The sequence below is a fragment of the Octopus sinensis genome, linkage group LG15 (genome assembly GCF_006345805.1).
Source record: "Octopus sinensis linkage group LG15, ASM634580v1, whole genome shotgun sequence".
Classification (NCBI taxonomy): Eukaryota; Metazoa; Mollusca; class Cephalopoda; order Octopoda; family Octopodidae; genus Octopus; species Octopus sinensis.
In genome coordinates this window covers 56,994,984-57,010,962 of record NC_043011.1, presented here as the reverse complement: position 1 = coordinate 57,010,962, position 15,979 = coordinate 56,994,984, and the positions used below count along the sequence as shown (strand labels likewise).

The following is a 15,979-nucleotide window of genomic DNA, read 5'->3' as shown; positions in this document are numbered from 1 at the left end:
GATAAAAGATGGGCATATCAGATGCACCCCAATTTCAGAAGCACATATTTAGGAAATGAAATTAAAGTCTATGGAACCTTCCCATATGGGAGCTGGGCTGAATGTTTTTCAGGCATTTTATAAAAAGGGCACCTTGTTTGCCTTCAAATATAGTCTGTTTTATAAACAGGACAGACAAGAGAGGCAAACAAGGACAAACTGGTATTAGAAGAAAATATATATCATGACATTTGAGAGATTTATTGAAACTGTTAATGGTTTAAGTAATTTAATTAGAAATCAAACAGAAAAACTGAACAATGAAAAGAGAAACATTATTAATATGACAGGAAAAATATTTCTTATTACACTCCATTACCTTTGGTGGTGGTGGAGGAGAAGCCTGTCATCTGCACTGGAGACGACATTTTAAACATTTATATAGCAAAGGCTATATAAATTAGAATATTGGCTTCTGGGAATCAATTACTCTCACCAATACAAATTTATTGAACCAGGCCACTATTCAATTAAATTGGGAGTCTTTGTCAGCTTTAATCAATTGGAAAATTATAAACATTCCTAAATCTGTCATCGATCACTCACCATCTCTCTTACCCCCCCTGTGATATGTCACCTGTTGAACGAGGAATGGCATCAGAACTGTCTGCATTTAACCCCCCACTCCACCATCATCCATCTGGATCTCCAATTCCATCATGATGCCTGCATAAATGAAGGCACTGAATCAGCCCATATCCAGTACTCCCACCCTTCTTTTACTTCTAGCAAATTCACACACTTTCCATCCCACGGGACTCTCCACTCACATCTACCACTCTGTCTTATCCTTGCAATGTCACTATTGCCATTCATCACAGTCCCTCCCCAACCTATTTCTTTACTACCCACAAGGGGCTAAACACAGAGAGGACAAACAAGGACAGACAAACGGATTAAGTCGATTATACCGACCCCAGTGCGTAACTGGTACTTATTTAATCGACCCCAAAAGGATGAAAGGCAAAGTCGACCTTGGCGGAATTTGAACTCAGAACGTAACGGCAGACGAAATACTGCTAAGCATTTCGTCCGGCGCGTTAACGTTTCTGCCAGTCCCTCCCCTACCACCACACATTCACTGCTTATGCTGTTTCTTATTCAATGTCATTACCAATAACAAACACCTACCAGCCTCCCTCTCCTATTACTTCTTCCTCCACCCCCCACTCATTCTGTTTCACCCTCAACACACACACACATACTCTCTCTCTCTTTCTCTCCTTTCGACCTTTTGCTCATGTTTGCCTTGAAGGACTAACAACAAGGTAGAGAGGCATTCCTAGCCTTGCAGGAGACATAGTAACTTTTCTAGCGCCAGTGCCATAATGAAATACACCCACTTCACTCTGTAAAGTGGCTGACAAATGAACAGGGACAGCAGAGGGTAGAGCAGACGCTTTAGTTTTGTAAAGAACAGGACAATGTCCATGGTACCAGCACCACCCAATACACTGTGTAACCAACTCTAAAAACCATGCTAAAATATGAAATACACAAGTAAGATTTGGTCCTTTAACCTGCCTACGAGGGAAGTAACTTTCAATAACAACTGAGTCAGACTGTGTTGACCTGTCCAACCCATGCCAACAAGGAAAGCAGACATTTGATGATGATGAAGATGATAATGATGATGATGATGATGATGATGATGATGGTGATGGTGATGATAAACCATTCTTTTGATTTTTTAATGTTTACATCTGGAGGTGGAGCAGGTTCCATGACTTACGCAGGCAGAATCCCAGAGGCACGGTGGAGGCAGGCAGGGATAAAAATGGTTGCTGTTCAGTTTAAAACTGCTGTAGGTTAACAATACCAGGGAAAAAATATGAGGAGTAAGGAAAACCAATATCGAGGAAGGTGCAGGCATGGCTGCAAGGTTAAGAAGCTAGTTGTCCAATCATATGATGGTTTATGTCAGCAAATGGTTGGTCTTTTATGGTTTATCAAGGAAACAGCTGAACTACATCTGCTGTACCTGGGCTGTGTCCAGAAGCAAGAACATTCAATCACTGCTTCACACATGGATAGGCCAGGAAGGAAAGACAAGTCAATACATTCATAGCAACCTTAAAGCTACAGGTGACAGCAGATATTGCTTCAATAAAACTGCACATTTCTGCCTTACGGTCCCACCCTCCAGATTTTCTTTAAGGGCTTACTCGCTGAGTCTTTTTTTAAGTACCCGACAAGACAGTAGAGATTTATCATTATGGTAGGCATGGTTTGTGCAGAGCCGGTCTCACTCTTTTGTCCTTCAAGTTTGGATTGCTGCAACAAGCGTCATGAGCCCAGCAATTCTGAGGACGCAGGATGTGTATGGGATTACCTTTTCTTTGATGAGCTGAAGAGCCTCATCTATCCAGGATTCTTTAGGGTGTCTGTGACTTACCTTCTTCTGGGGACAATTCCATGACATACTATTTAACTAATAGCTGGGTCCTAAGAGGTGTAGAGTACACCTGGGAACAATAGTGGCTAAGATGTGGTTCCACATTTCTCAGAACCCTAAAACTCCTGAACCAGGGACCCACAACTGGATGCAAATCAATGTCATACTCAGCTAAATAATGATACAAAATAATTGCCAAGGCAGAATAAGTTAGTTTGCCATTAAAAAGATAGAAGATTTGACATTAACGTCAGAACCCTTTATTGAAGAAGCAATTGGACACAATCCTTGGAATATGGGTTCTAATCCCACTTGGGTTAAGCAGTTTTTTTTTTTCTTTTTTTGCCTCTCCATCTATTTCTCATAATAATGGTGCAGTGATGCCTGCTTCTTCATGATTGGAAATCACAATGGTTTACACTGATTCAAAGATCAAAAGAACCGGAGAATAAAGAGTGATTTATGTTGGAGGCTAACTGAATACTCTACAACTTGCTTAATGTATTAGTTTTCACATAGCTAAGTGTTTTTACAGTGAAGTAAAAAAAATAAATCCTGTTGAATGGAATTTTAAGAGAAGAACAGAATTAAATTCCCTTCCTGAAACAGTTCTAGTAGTCTAAGAATGATAAGATACAAAATAAATAAATACAGTAAAAAATGAATCACAAAACTTTTACAGAATAACAAGCTGAAAGCAGTGACTCTATTTTCACAAGTGATTTGGTTTAGTTGGTTAAAAGAAAAGAAAAAAGAAAAGTAACATATTCACAAAACAACCCTTAAAAGGCCCTTTAAACTGTGGAATGAAGTGAAATTGATGTAAGGTGTGTGTGCGTGTGTGTGGAGGAAGGTGTTTCTAATAATAATAGTAAAGTCTATCACAGATCACAAATATGGCAACACACTGGCAACAAGTCAAAACAAATTTCCACGGCAACGATGTAATTTCTTGTCAGACTAACAAACTAGTATGATATTCTGATTCAAATTCACAGAAGAAGCAACAGAGAGGGGTAGCCGAGACAGGACTCACACACACACACAGTGTTACATTATATACTTTCAGAACAATAGGTCTTGGGTTCACTGTCTTCCAACTGCTTTCACAACCTTAATAAAACAGGTACCAGTAATATATTGGCTTCAAATTTTGGCACAAGGGCAGCAAGTCCAGAGAGAAGTGGGGCAAGTCTATTACATCAACCCCCAATGCTCAACTAGTATTTATTTAATCGGCTTTGAAAGGATGAATAGTGAAAGAAACAAGGAGAGCAAATAAAGAATGTGTAGTGGCTAGCGATCTATCACGACGAATGCCAGACAGAAGGGTCACACAGGAGAGCTAGGGAGAAGGGGAGATAATAAAGTAGTGGTGATCCCAATACAAAGAGGCGCATGTATAAGTGAGTTTGTATGTGCGTGGAAGAGGGCTGGTGACCTTGACATGTGCATGTGTGTATGTGTGGATGTGGGGCTGGGAAGTGGTCAGTGCTAGTGTCTGCGTTGTGATGTGATGTGGTGTGGTATGGTGGTGTATGGTGTAGTGATGTGTGGTCTGATGGTGTTGAGATGTGGGGGAGGTGAGAGTGGGGAAAGCAAGGGTGGGGTATGTGGGAGTGGGTGTAAGGGATGGGGTGGGATGGGATGGATAGAGAAGGTGGGTTGGATTGTGTAGGGGTGGGGTTACAAGGGAGGGGTGACGAAGGGAGGGGGAAGGGAGAAGGTGGGTAGGAGTGAAGAGAAGAGAGAAGGAGAGTAGGAGTGAAGAGAAGTAGGAGTCGGAGCAAGAGAGGAAAGGTGGATGGGAGGAAGTAGGTGTGAGAGGGGAGGAGGTTAGATGAAAAGGGGAGGAGAATTGAGCCCATGAGGCACAAAGGAGTGAAGAGAGAAGATTAATCCCTGTTCACGGCACAAATGGGTGTCCGGATGGCCCCTGTTCAAGGACAATCCAAACACAGACAGGTGTTGCAAAGAGTGACCGGTAGAGTGGAAATTGCACGAGACCGGGGTGTCATTGCTGAGTCAGATGTCTCAAAGGTATTCCGCGAACCAGGCAGCCATGTGGCGTCCCATTTGCCCGATGTATAGAGAAGGGCAGAGAGAGAGCAGGAGATGCAGTAGATGACACGTGATGGATTTCTTTTAGTTTCTATCTACTAAATCCACAGTCAAGGATTGGGTGGGCCCTTTTGATCCGTTGCAGAAAAGTTCAAACTTTGTCCCATACATTCTTGTGAACAGTATTAAATCTATTTCCTCACTAAATTGAGACAGCTAACCCCTGTGTTTTTACTCTATAATAAGGTATAATATATACATACACATATAATACACAAAAACATACATCCATAATCAAGTATAACTAAAGAGAAATGAAGACACCCACACCAATGCACTCATATGCACACACACACACACACACATACATACATCCTTCCTGGCCATATATCCCATATCCCACAAGTCCCTTCAAAGATCCAGCAGACAGCTAGGGGCTACCAGCTTCCTGTCCAGCCACATGGTCCAAGAAATTCTCCTTTTTAATTCATTTGGTGTCGTTGGAATGTTGATCTTACTCCTAATGACACCATGTGACCCACCTTGACCAACCAATAGCAGCCCAGTTCCCAGCAGCCAGCTTGAACTTCCTGCATCTCTCCATTCATCTAACTGTGCCCGATGGGTTAGGTCTCTGTAAGAAGCCTACATACCTTTAAGTCACACATGAACGAATCTGTTTCAAATAATACATACATACATATGTAAACACACATATATACACACAGGTAAATGCAATATAGCAGAAAGATGGAATACGCTGTCTGTATTGACAGGGGGTGAAGTGAAATACAGCGACATATGAAATACTGAAGCAACAGGTAAAACAGGTACATACAGTGTGAGTTGGTCATCATTGGTGGCGCCAGTAGGAAGTTTGAGGTACAACAATAACTTTTCTACATCAGACAACTGGTTCACATCTTGCTGTAAAACAAAACAAAAAATTGATAGTGTCTTGTAAAGTAAATTGCCAATAGATAATTGGATCAATGGGATCAATGGTTTAGTAGAGGGGGAGGGGCAGATACAGTTTAACAGAGAGAGAGGAGCAGATATGCTTTAGTATAGTGAGAGGGGCAGATACAATTTAGTAAAGTGGGCGGGGCAGATACAGTTCAGTAGAGTGGGAGGGGCAAATACAAATTAGTAGAGTGGGAAGGGAAGATGCAATTTAGTAGAGTGGGAGGGGCAGATGCAATTTAGTAGAGTGGGAGGGGCAGATGCAATTTAATAGAGTGGAAGGCACAGACATAATTATTTCCTTTCAATTTTAATGCCATTTACATTTCTGATGCATCAGTGGAATATAAATCAACCTCAGTACCAGTGCTATACTGTCTTATCAAATCCTGAATGATGAAAGCCAAAGTTGACATTAGTTGGATTTGAACTCACGAGGTAAAGAGTCCTGATTGAATAATACCTGAAGACAATTTGTCTGACACTCTTGTGCCAATCTAATCAATCAACTTAGCCAACCCCCAGTGCATGACTGGTACAAATCTTTTTCCTATAAAATTTGTGGTCTTCTGCCAATGAGATAAATCCTTTGCTGAAATCAGAAAAAGAGATTTAGTGGAGTAATAACATGGTATTTAGTCGTCTGGTGGTGGCGTGGCTGTGTAGTAAGAAGTCTCTTTCCCAATCTCATGGTCTGAGGTTCAGTCCCTCTGTGTGGCACTTTGGACAAGTGGTTTCAAGCTGGACAAGCTGACCAAGCCTTGAAAGTGGAATTGGTAGATGGAAACTTAAAGCAGCTACCATGTATATATCTAAGTGTGTGCATGTGTGTAACTGTCTCCTTGTCTTGGCATTGTGTGACAGCTGTAAACGAGTGTCACCATCATACAAGCAGTATCATTCGTTTCCAATCTTTCAAGAAAACATGCCTGGCTACTGGGAAATATTTCGTTGCTTGGAAACAGGTGAGGGTTAACAACAAGAAGGGGATCTAGCGGTAGAAAATCTGTGCAACCCATGCAAACAGAGAAAAGTGGACACTTAAACAATGATGATGATGATGGTGACGACAATGATGTTTCTGTTGCATGTTAAGGTCTTACTGGTGGTTAACTTTACCTTCGGTCTTTTTAATGTCCATAAAATATGTACCAGTTATATGCCAGGGGGAGTCAATTCAGTTGCTTATATTTTTCACTAAACTTAGTATAGAGCCTTGATAAAAGAAATCAATATATGTTATCTTTTAACTTTTACTCATTTCAGTCATTAGACTATGGCCATGCTGGGACAATGCTCTGAAGAATTTTTAGTTGAATGAATCGACCCCCAAGGCTTATTTTTTTTCTTATAAAGCCTGGTACATATTCAATTAGCCTCTTTTTCTGAATCACTAAGTTATTGGGATGTAAACACACCAACACTGGTTGTCAAGTGATGGTGGGGAACACACACACACACAACAGGCTTCTCTTTAGTTTCCGTCTACCAAATTCACTAAACAAGGCTTTGGTTGACTCGAGGCTACAATAGAAGACACTTGCCCAAGGTGGCATGTAGTGGGACTGAACCAAGAACCATTTGGTCGGAAGGCAAGCTTCTTAACACAGAGCCATGCCTGTGACTATAATATAATGATATTTTTCAAAAAAATATAATTGGAAAGAAAGTAAATAAGACTTTTTATTTAAAAATATTAATTACTTGAATGGCTGTGAGTGCTCAAATGATAAAAAAATAGAAGTTATTTTTATTGGAAAAATGGAAATAATGCATCATGACACGATGGACTTTGTCAGTTGTTGACTCAATGCTTCAGAGAATCACCACCACCACTGCCCAACCATCACCCCCCCCCCACTGAGGATGGGAGAAAAGAAATGACGAAAGCAGCTCAAAAGGAAGGATTTAGTGCAAGAATCCATAAGATGACAAAAGAGAAAATAAAAGTAGTAACAATTGGTGATTGATTATGATTGATTGCGATTGATAGAAAAATAATCAACTTGTAATGAAGTGGTTCTTGATATAGTCATCTGGCCATTGGGATATGAACTTGGAAGAAATTTAATTTTTCAGCTCCGTTTAACTCTAAAAAAAAAGGTCTTTTCCATTCGTGACCCTTTTTGGTATTGTCACATATAACGGGAGATAAACAGAAGGCAAAAGACTGGTGTCACTTCCATGGCAAATCAAAAATTAGTTTTTCTGTCTTTGGACTGGGGCCATGGCTGTGATGAGGCAGGGTACCTTGCTTGAAATGTTGTGGAGTCCCTCAAATCAAACACCTGCCTATTTATTTTAAACTTGGTGCTTATTCTGTTGGTCTCTTTTGCTGAACCTCTAAGTTACTGGGGCATAAACAAATTAATACCAGTTGTCAAGTGGCAAGACAAAGGTTTAGTCACTCAAATTGACCCCAGCACCCAGTTTTTATCTTGAGTCTGGTACTTAATACATTGGTCTCTTTATGTTGAACTGCTAAGTTTCAGGGACATAAACAAACCAACACCAGTTGTCACGTGGTGAATGGCAAACACAAAAGCAAAGATATGCACACACTCACAACACACACACACACTCTTGCCAAAACAGTGACTGACCAGGGCTTACAGAAAACATCTGCCCAAAGATGAACCTTGGGATTGAACTTAAAACTGAACCACCACAACCATTCCTGAATCTGCTTCAAGCCTCTTCTTACCATATTTCTATTGAAATGCTCTGCCTTTGTTTCAATTAATTTCAAAAGCAACAAAGAATTTAGCGACATAACTTTATCCTCATTAAGCTAGATTAAATTAACCTGATTGGGGGGATTAGTCACTCAAATCAACCCCAGTATTAATTTTTGAAGGAAAGCTTTCATTTTGTATCACAGAACATGGGCTGGTCTCAGGTGGGTTGGGATCAAAAGAGGAAAACAATTTTTAATTAACCAAAAAACAAAAAACAAAAACACAGCAAACAATTATTCGCCTGGTTTTATTAATCCTATTGGTATTTAACAAAATTCTAAATAAGGTCTTTTGTTGACACTTGAACATTATTATGGATTTTCTAAGGCTTTAATTCCTTTTGACACCAACCCACCTGAGAGTGACCCTGGTTCTTACAATACAAATACTTTGTTTTAAAATGACCTGAAAAGCTGCCACCAAAATTTCATGAATATGTTCTAAACATCATCATCATCATCATTTAACATCCGTTTTCTATGCTGGCATGGGTTGGACTGTTTGACATAAACCTGGCTAGCTGTCCAGACTGCAATTGTCTGTCGTGGCATGGTTTCTATGGCTGGATGCCCTTCCTAATGCCAACCACTTAACAGAGTGCTCCACTGGGTGCTTTTTACCTGGCACTAGTACCTGAAAAGCACAAGCCTGTATGTGAGCAAGACAGTGTTTTTACTTAGCTTGATGCATCTTACCAAGTACAGCAAACAGCCACATCTCCCGGTCCCTCGTCATTTCCTCAGTGAGGCCCAGCATTGATAAACATACAATTATTTTACTAAATTTCTTCATTATCTTTAAAATTAACTGAAGCAAAAGCAGTGTTTTTTTAATAAAAAATATGGTCGTAAAAGCCTAAAATGAAATTTTTAAAAATCTGCAGCACAGCACTTGAAAATCCCTGTCCAAGAGTGCAATTTGAAGGACATTTGATTACTATTTCTAGCAGGTCAATTGGTAACAGAGAAGTTTTTTTAACGGTTCATCATCAGGTTTTGTTAGGTCAGTTCATTAGATAACTGGGGGAGGAGAGGGTGCAAGCACATTAAATGCCAAGAAAAAAACTTAATGGTTATTACAACAACAACAAATGTTGGATTTCTGAATGATCAATGAAAGATTGTAGTTTGATAGACAGCATGATTTATTGGGTTGAGTCACACAGCCTGAACAAAGAGCAGAAAACAGATTGACTATCATCAGTGGTGGTCGACTTACGGAGTAATTTTTTATTTGTTTTTTTTTTTCATTTTCCTTCTCCTTTTATACTTCTTCTTCCTCCTCTTCATTATTGATGCAGCCCCACCACCACAACCACCACTTCTTCCCCCACACCCCCACCCCACCACCACAACCACCACTTCTTCCCCCACACCCCCACCCCACCACCACCACCACCACTTCTTCCCCCACGCCACACCCCCACCTCATTCCAACAGGTCCACCTGTTCCTCTTACATGAGGACCAAAATCTTCCTCCTGTCACCTTCAACATTATCTGGCAGGTCTCTCATTCAACACACCTGCCCTCTGTCTGTGTGTCCCTGTGGGCAGGGAGAAAATGGGTTTTTATATAGATGCAGTGAGGGTGTGTTCATGTGTCTGATGCTGCCAATGCTACATGTATGCATGTGGTGTTGCACATACAACATGTACACATGGATGCTGCAAAAGCTACATGCCTATGTGATTTTTGTCAACGCTCCATGTTTGTGCAGATGTTGCAAACACACTACAGCTATGCAGTGTTGCAAACACGTTTAAGTGCATGTTGTAAAACACTACATGTCTATGGCATGTTGCCAACACAGCAAGTGCATGTGGATGCTACAAATATACTACATGGCCACATGTGTATATAACAAGAAGTAAAAATGAATGTTCTCGTTGATAATGATTCTCGCCGTGATGATTTGCATGTCCATATTACATAATGTCACTCTGTGTGTGTGTGTGTGTGTGTGTGTGGTGTCTGTCTGTGTGTCTTGAGAGAAAAAGAGAGACAAAAATGAGACAGTAATCTGTTCAATGGTTTATTTATTAGATTTTGTCTGAACTCTAGCATTAATAAGAATGGAGCATTTTTATCTTCAGCTGAACCAGTATTTTTTATTTTTTAAATAAGTTGGTGGGATCAAATCAGAAAAGAACATATATATATATATATATATATATATATATATAAGTATATGTGTGTACGCACGCACGCGTGTGTGTGTGTGTTTATGTATGCATGAGCTTTAAAATAGTTTTTATTTATAAACTGACAATGACAATGAGAGAACACTAATCCCGTGTTTAGTTATGACCTAAGTCCCATCACCAATATTCCGGTTTACATCATGGCTGATCTTATCATGATGATCGATAACACAACTTTGGCCAGCTATCAACCATTTTGCTCCTCCCCCTTCTCTCTCTCTACACACACACGTATGTATGTATGTATGCATGTATGTGTGTATATCATCTACTATCACCGAGTTCTACTGATTTATCATGACTCATTCTGTAAGCAAGTGTTCAACAAGAAAAATATCTCATCGCAGCAATGGTGAACATGGTTTTACACCTAGGATAAGACGTACAACTGTGTTAGAACAATCCATTCATTCTCCAATGCATATCAAAGTTTAACAAGAAAAATATATTTTCTAATAAATAAATCAACATAAAACTGTCTAATAAACCTTCCGGAAACTGTTTTATGTTCCTTTTTGTTTCAAGAGAGAGAGAGAGAGCTAAGGAGAGAGAGAGAGAGAGAGAGAGAGAGAGAGAGCTAAGGAGAGAGAAGGAAGAGGGAGAGAGAGAGAGGAAAAAAGAGGGAGAGAGAGAGAGGAAAAAAGAGGGAGAGAGAGAGAGGAAAAAAGAGGGAGAGAGAGAGAGGAAAAAAGAGGGAGAGAGAGAGTGTGTGAGAGATGCAAGGGAGAGTTTTAGAAGCTGTTCACAGCAAATGCATTTCTGTAGGTTTTGGGTGTTTTTCTTTTCCCCTGTTCAACTAAAAATTACCGAATCCTACAGTAGTAATGCGCAAGGATACTACCACACTGAAAACACAGGTGAATGTGATTGCTCCTCCACTTGCTAGAAATAGCAGCCAAATCTCCTTTAAATCATATCCTTCTACCTAAAAGAAGGTTGGATAATGTTGGTTTAGGTGAATAAAACGGAATAGTGATGAATAGGTCTGCTCAGTTAAGGCTGACCTGGGGCTAAACAACAACAGCAACACCATATACAGGTAAAATAAACAGGATTTGAGTAAACTAGAGATAGATTGAATTGGTAATTAGTGGGGATAGTTTAAAAAATGAAATAAATTCTTTAGCTGTGAGGAAGAGGTAAAATGTTATGTTTTGACTAATTAGTTGATTATTTATTTGGCAACGTGTAAGAGAATCAGATTAAACACCTTTCTTGTGCTTCTCCTGGCTTTGAGTTCAAATCGTGCCATTGACAATTCTGGAAATTGTTATAGCATCACTCAAAGTGCCTTGTGGTAGTTGTTCCTGCACTTTGCATTTTCAGTTGAACTTCTGCCCTAATGCTGACAGACAGGGCTAACCACCAGACCATAGATGAATACTACCACCCAACCCACCACCACCCACTGGTCAGTATGGAAAGGGCAGATCTGCAACTGGCAGCAAAGACGAGCTGGCAATGATGGCATGGTGTAGCTTCCATCCAGCAGCAGAATGGTAAACTCTTGGAGTCTTGGATGCATAATGGGCTTCCTGCCTGCAGCCTATGGTACCATGCTATCTGTTCCTTTCTATTATAAACGCTATGGTCATGAGTTTTAGAAAAATCTGGAAGAACTGAATCGAGGTGCAAACAACCATGAAGGATTTCTTTGGTCATTGTGTCCTGAGTAACAGACGAAACTGCGTCTGGAGTTGAGACATTTTGATGAAAATGGAGTAATTCTTTCACCACAGCACCCCCCCCCCCTCCGATCTACTCTGACTCTGAGTATTAGTACCTGTCAAGGGCTACAGTTGTGGGTCAGATAGTAGGAAATGGTCTCGTGGTTAAGGCAAACACCACTTGGTGGAATGCTGGTACTTGGACATACATGACACAAGTCCAACAATGTGTAGTCATGCCCTAATGTCATATGAACACCCTGCTTAAGGGTGAAATAGACCCCATGTCACAAAGGAAAGCTTGCGGAAGCAGCAGAAGTTTAGCAGAGTAAATGGTAAATAAATTGGCAGGAGAAGCAATGGAGAAGCGCTATGGTAACTTTCCCAAGGGAAAATATTTAACTTCTAACTCTGGCACGGAGATCCATGATTGCTGATACTTGTAAATATGACACAGAAGGAGAGAAATAATCAGACAGACCAGCAGAGGGAGAGAGAGAGAGAGAGAGAGAGAGAGAGAGAGAGAGAGAGAGAGAGAGAGAGAGAGAGAGAGAGGGAGAGAGAGACAGACAGAAACAGAGAGATAGAACAACAGAGAGGTTCCTAATTTATTTATTGGGTTCCATCTGGAAATATAATTCTCTGTCAAAAGACACAGCAAGAAACAAGCTTTCCCTCTTCTTTAAGACAAACCAATTTACAATTTGAAGTTCATTACTCAAATAAATTCCTACTTACCACATTTTTAAATGTGCAAACAATTCGATAAGAAAAAAAATGATACAGTTTCATAATTTCCTCTCATACAAAACCATGTATCATTAACATTTTTTTTTCATTTTTCATTAAAATCCTAACTACGCTTATCTGTGACAGTGATAAACTGGTTCTATGCAATCTTAATTAAACACAATGTAGATATCGAAAACAGTTGCTGCAATTGAACATGTTTTTACTGTTTCCTTGTTCTGATTGATTTATGATCGCAAATCAGGTTATAATCTCCTTAGAGGATAGAAAGTGGTCCTTGAAATTTAAAAGAAAAACCTTGGGCATCCAGCTGCAGAAACGAAGCCAAAATCAGAGACTGGAGCCTGATACAGCTCTCCAGCTTACCAGCTCCAGTCAAACCGTCCAACCCACGCCAGAGTGGAAAATGGATGCAAAAACAATGATGAAGATGACATATATGTGTGCATGTGTGTGTGTCTGGCTTTCTGTAAAAAAAACAAACCTTTCTGGCCATGAGAAAAGATTACCTTGAATAGAAACAGGTGCAGTTTGGCAACAGGAAGAGCACCCAGTCACAGAACATCTGCTTCAATGAAACTTGTCTGACCCATGCAAGCAATGATGGTGATAATGATGATATGCACGTGTACATGAGTGAGATGCATCCCTCCAATCCACGTAGATGACCAATACTCCTGAATATGACAATCCATCCAACCCATGCCCGCATAGAAAGTTGATGTAAAACTGTGATGGATGATGGTATAGAGCTATCTATCTAACGTTCCATCCAGCCATCCATCCTACCTACCTACTTATCTGTCTATCTATCTATATCTGTCTGTCTATCTATCTGTCTATCTACTTATCTATCTATCTATCTACATACCTACCTGTCTGCCTACCTACCTATATCTCTATCTGTCTATCTATTTATATATTACAAACAAACACACACATACAATGTGTGTGTCTGTATGTAGGTGCAGGGGTGGCTGTGTGGTAAGTAGCTTGTTTACCAACCACATGGTTCCGGGTTCAGTCCCATTGTATGGCACCTTGGGCAAGTGTCTTCTACTATAGCCTTGGGCCGACCAAACCCTTGTGAGTGGATTTGGTAGATGGAAACTGAAAGAAGCCCATCGTATATATGTATATATATGTATGTATGTATGTATGTATGTATGTGTGTGTGTGTCTGTGTTCGTCCTCCCCCGCTCCCAGCATCACATGAGAACCGATGCTGGTGTGTTTACGTCCACATAACTTAGCAGTTCAGCAAAAAAGAACGATAGAATAAGTGCTGGCGTCGATTTGCTCGACTAAAGGCGGTGCTCCAGCATGGCCACAGTCAAATGACTGAAACAAGTAAAAGAGTAAAAGAATGTTCACATAAATATACATACATGCATATATATACATTTCTTTACAGCCCACAAGGGGCTAAACATAGAGGGGACAAACAAGGACAGACAAAGGGATTAAGTTGATTACATCAACCCCAGTGCGTAACTGGTACTTAATTTATCGACCCCGAAAGGATGAAAGGCAAAGTCGACCTCGGCAGAATTTGAACTCAGAACGTAATGACAGACGAAATACCGCTAAGCATTTCGCCCAGCGCGCTAGCGCTTCTGCCAGCTCGCCACTGTGTATATATATATATATAGACACACACACGTATGTATATGAGCATAGACTGGAAAGGAACAGAGTAGTGAGTGTATAAATGTGTGTGTAGATGAACAGAGTCATCAAAATGGGTAGAATTTATCCCAGCTAATTGTGTGTGTGTGTGTGTATGTGTGTGTGTGGAGAGAGAGACAGACAGACAAACAGACAGACAGAGTGAGGGAGGTGTGTTTTAGTCTTCCTATTGTATGGTGTATGAAATTTCCAACCCTCCTCATACTGAGCAAACTTAACTTCCTCGTTATGTACTAACCAATTAAAATCTCATCTATTTGGAAGCATCTTAACGCAGTTTCACTTTTGACTTTTCTTCTATTTTTCTCACGGATTTCTTCGTTAGACTTTAGAATTCTGTGTTTCAAATGCAAAAATATGAAACATACGTGCACGCATGTATTTTTATATATATTTGTGTGTGTGTGTGTGTGTGTGTGTGTGTGTGTGTGAGAGAGAGAGAGAGAGAGAGAGAGAGAGAGAGAGTGTGTGTGTGTGTATACACATATGTTGGTATATATATGTATATACATGTGTGTGTGTGTGTGTTGTGTGTGTGTGTGTGTAATCATTTTCCAAGTGTCATTATCAAATGGCTAAACCTGGCAATTAATTCAAATGTCAGAAATATCAAGATATCAAAATTAATCATGAAATAAAAATAAACGACTTTTTCAAAAATTGAATAAAAATAGAAACACCCCTCCATCCCACCCCACACACACCCCTCACGGGTCCATTAATTTCTTCACTAAACAATACATCACTATGACAATGTTTAGGAATTTACATAAGATTGGGGATTGCTCACTTCCAAATGATTATACTAAGGATAAAAATAATAACGAGAAGAAGGAGGAAGAGGAGGAGGAGGAGTTATTAGATAATAGAAAGGAACAGATAGCATGGTACCATAGGCTGCAGGCAGCAAGCCCATTATGCATCCAAGACTCCAAGAGTTACATTAAACCTGAGTTAAAAAGTGATGATAATAATGATGATGATAATTCGTTTTTTTATTGGCTAATAATAATAATGATGATGATAATAATGATAATGATAATGATAATAATAATAATGATAATGATAATAATAATAATAATAATGATGATAATGATAATGATATGATAATGATAATGATAATAATAATAATAATGATAATGATAATGATAATGATAATATGATAATGATAATATGATAATGATAATATAATAATGATAATATAATAATGATAATGATAATAATGATATGATAATGATAATGATAATAATAATATAATAATGATGATAATGATAATAATGATAATGATATGATAATAATAATAATATAATAATAATAATGATGATGATAATGATAATAATGATAATGATAATAATGATAATGATAATGATAATAATAATAATAATAATGATGATAATGATAATAATGATAATGATAATGATAATGATAATAATAATAATAATAATGATGATAATGATAATAATGATAATGATAAT

General features: G+C 39.2%; 1 protein-coding gene across 1 annotated transcript in view; it reads right to left on the bottom strand.

Moving 5' to 3' along the window:
• The window catches only part of LOC115219699 (serine-rich adhesin for platelets-like), a 219,042-nt gene that overhangs the window by 22,240 nt on the left and 180,823 nt on the right, over positions 1–15,979 (bottom strand). The window contains exon 3 of the mRNA XM_029789875.2: positions 5,334–5,422. The gene's annotated coding sequence lies outside the window, so the exon portion shown is untranslated. The remainder of the gene's footprint in view (positions 1–5,333; positions 5,423–15,979) is intronic.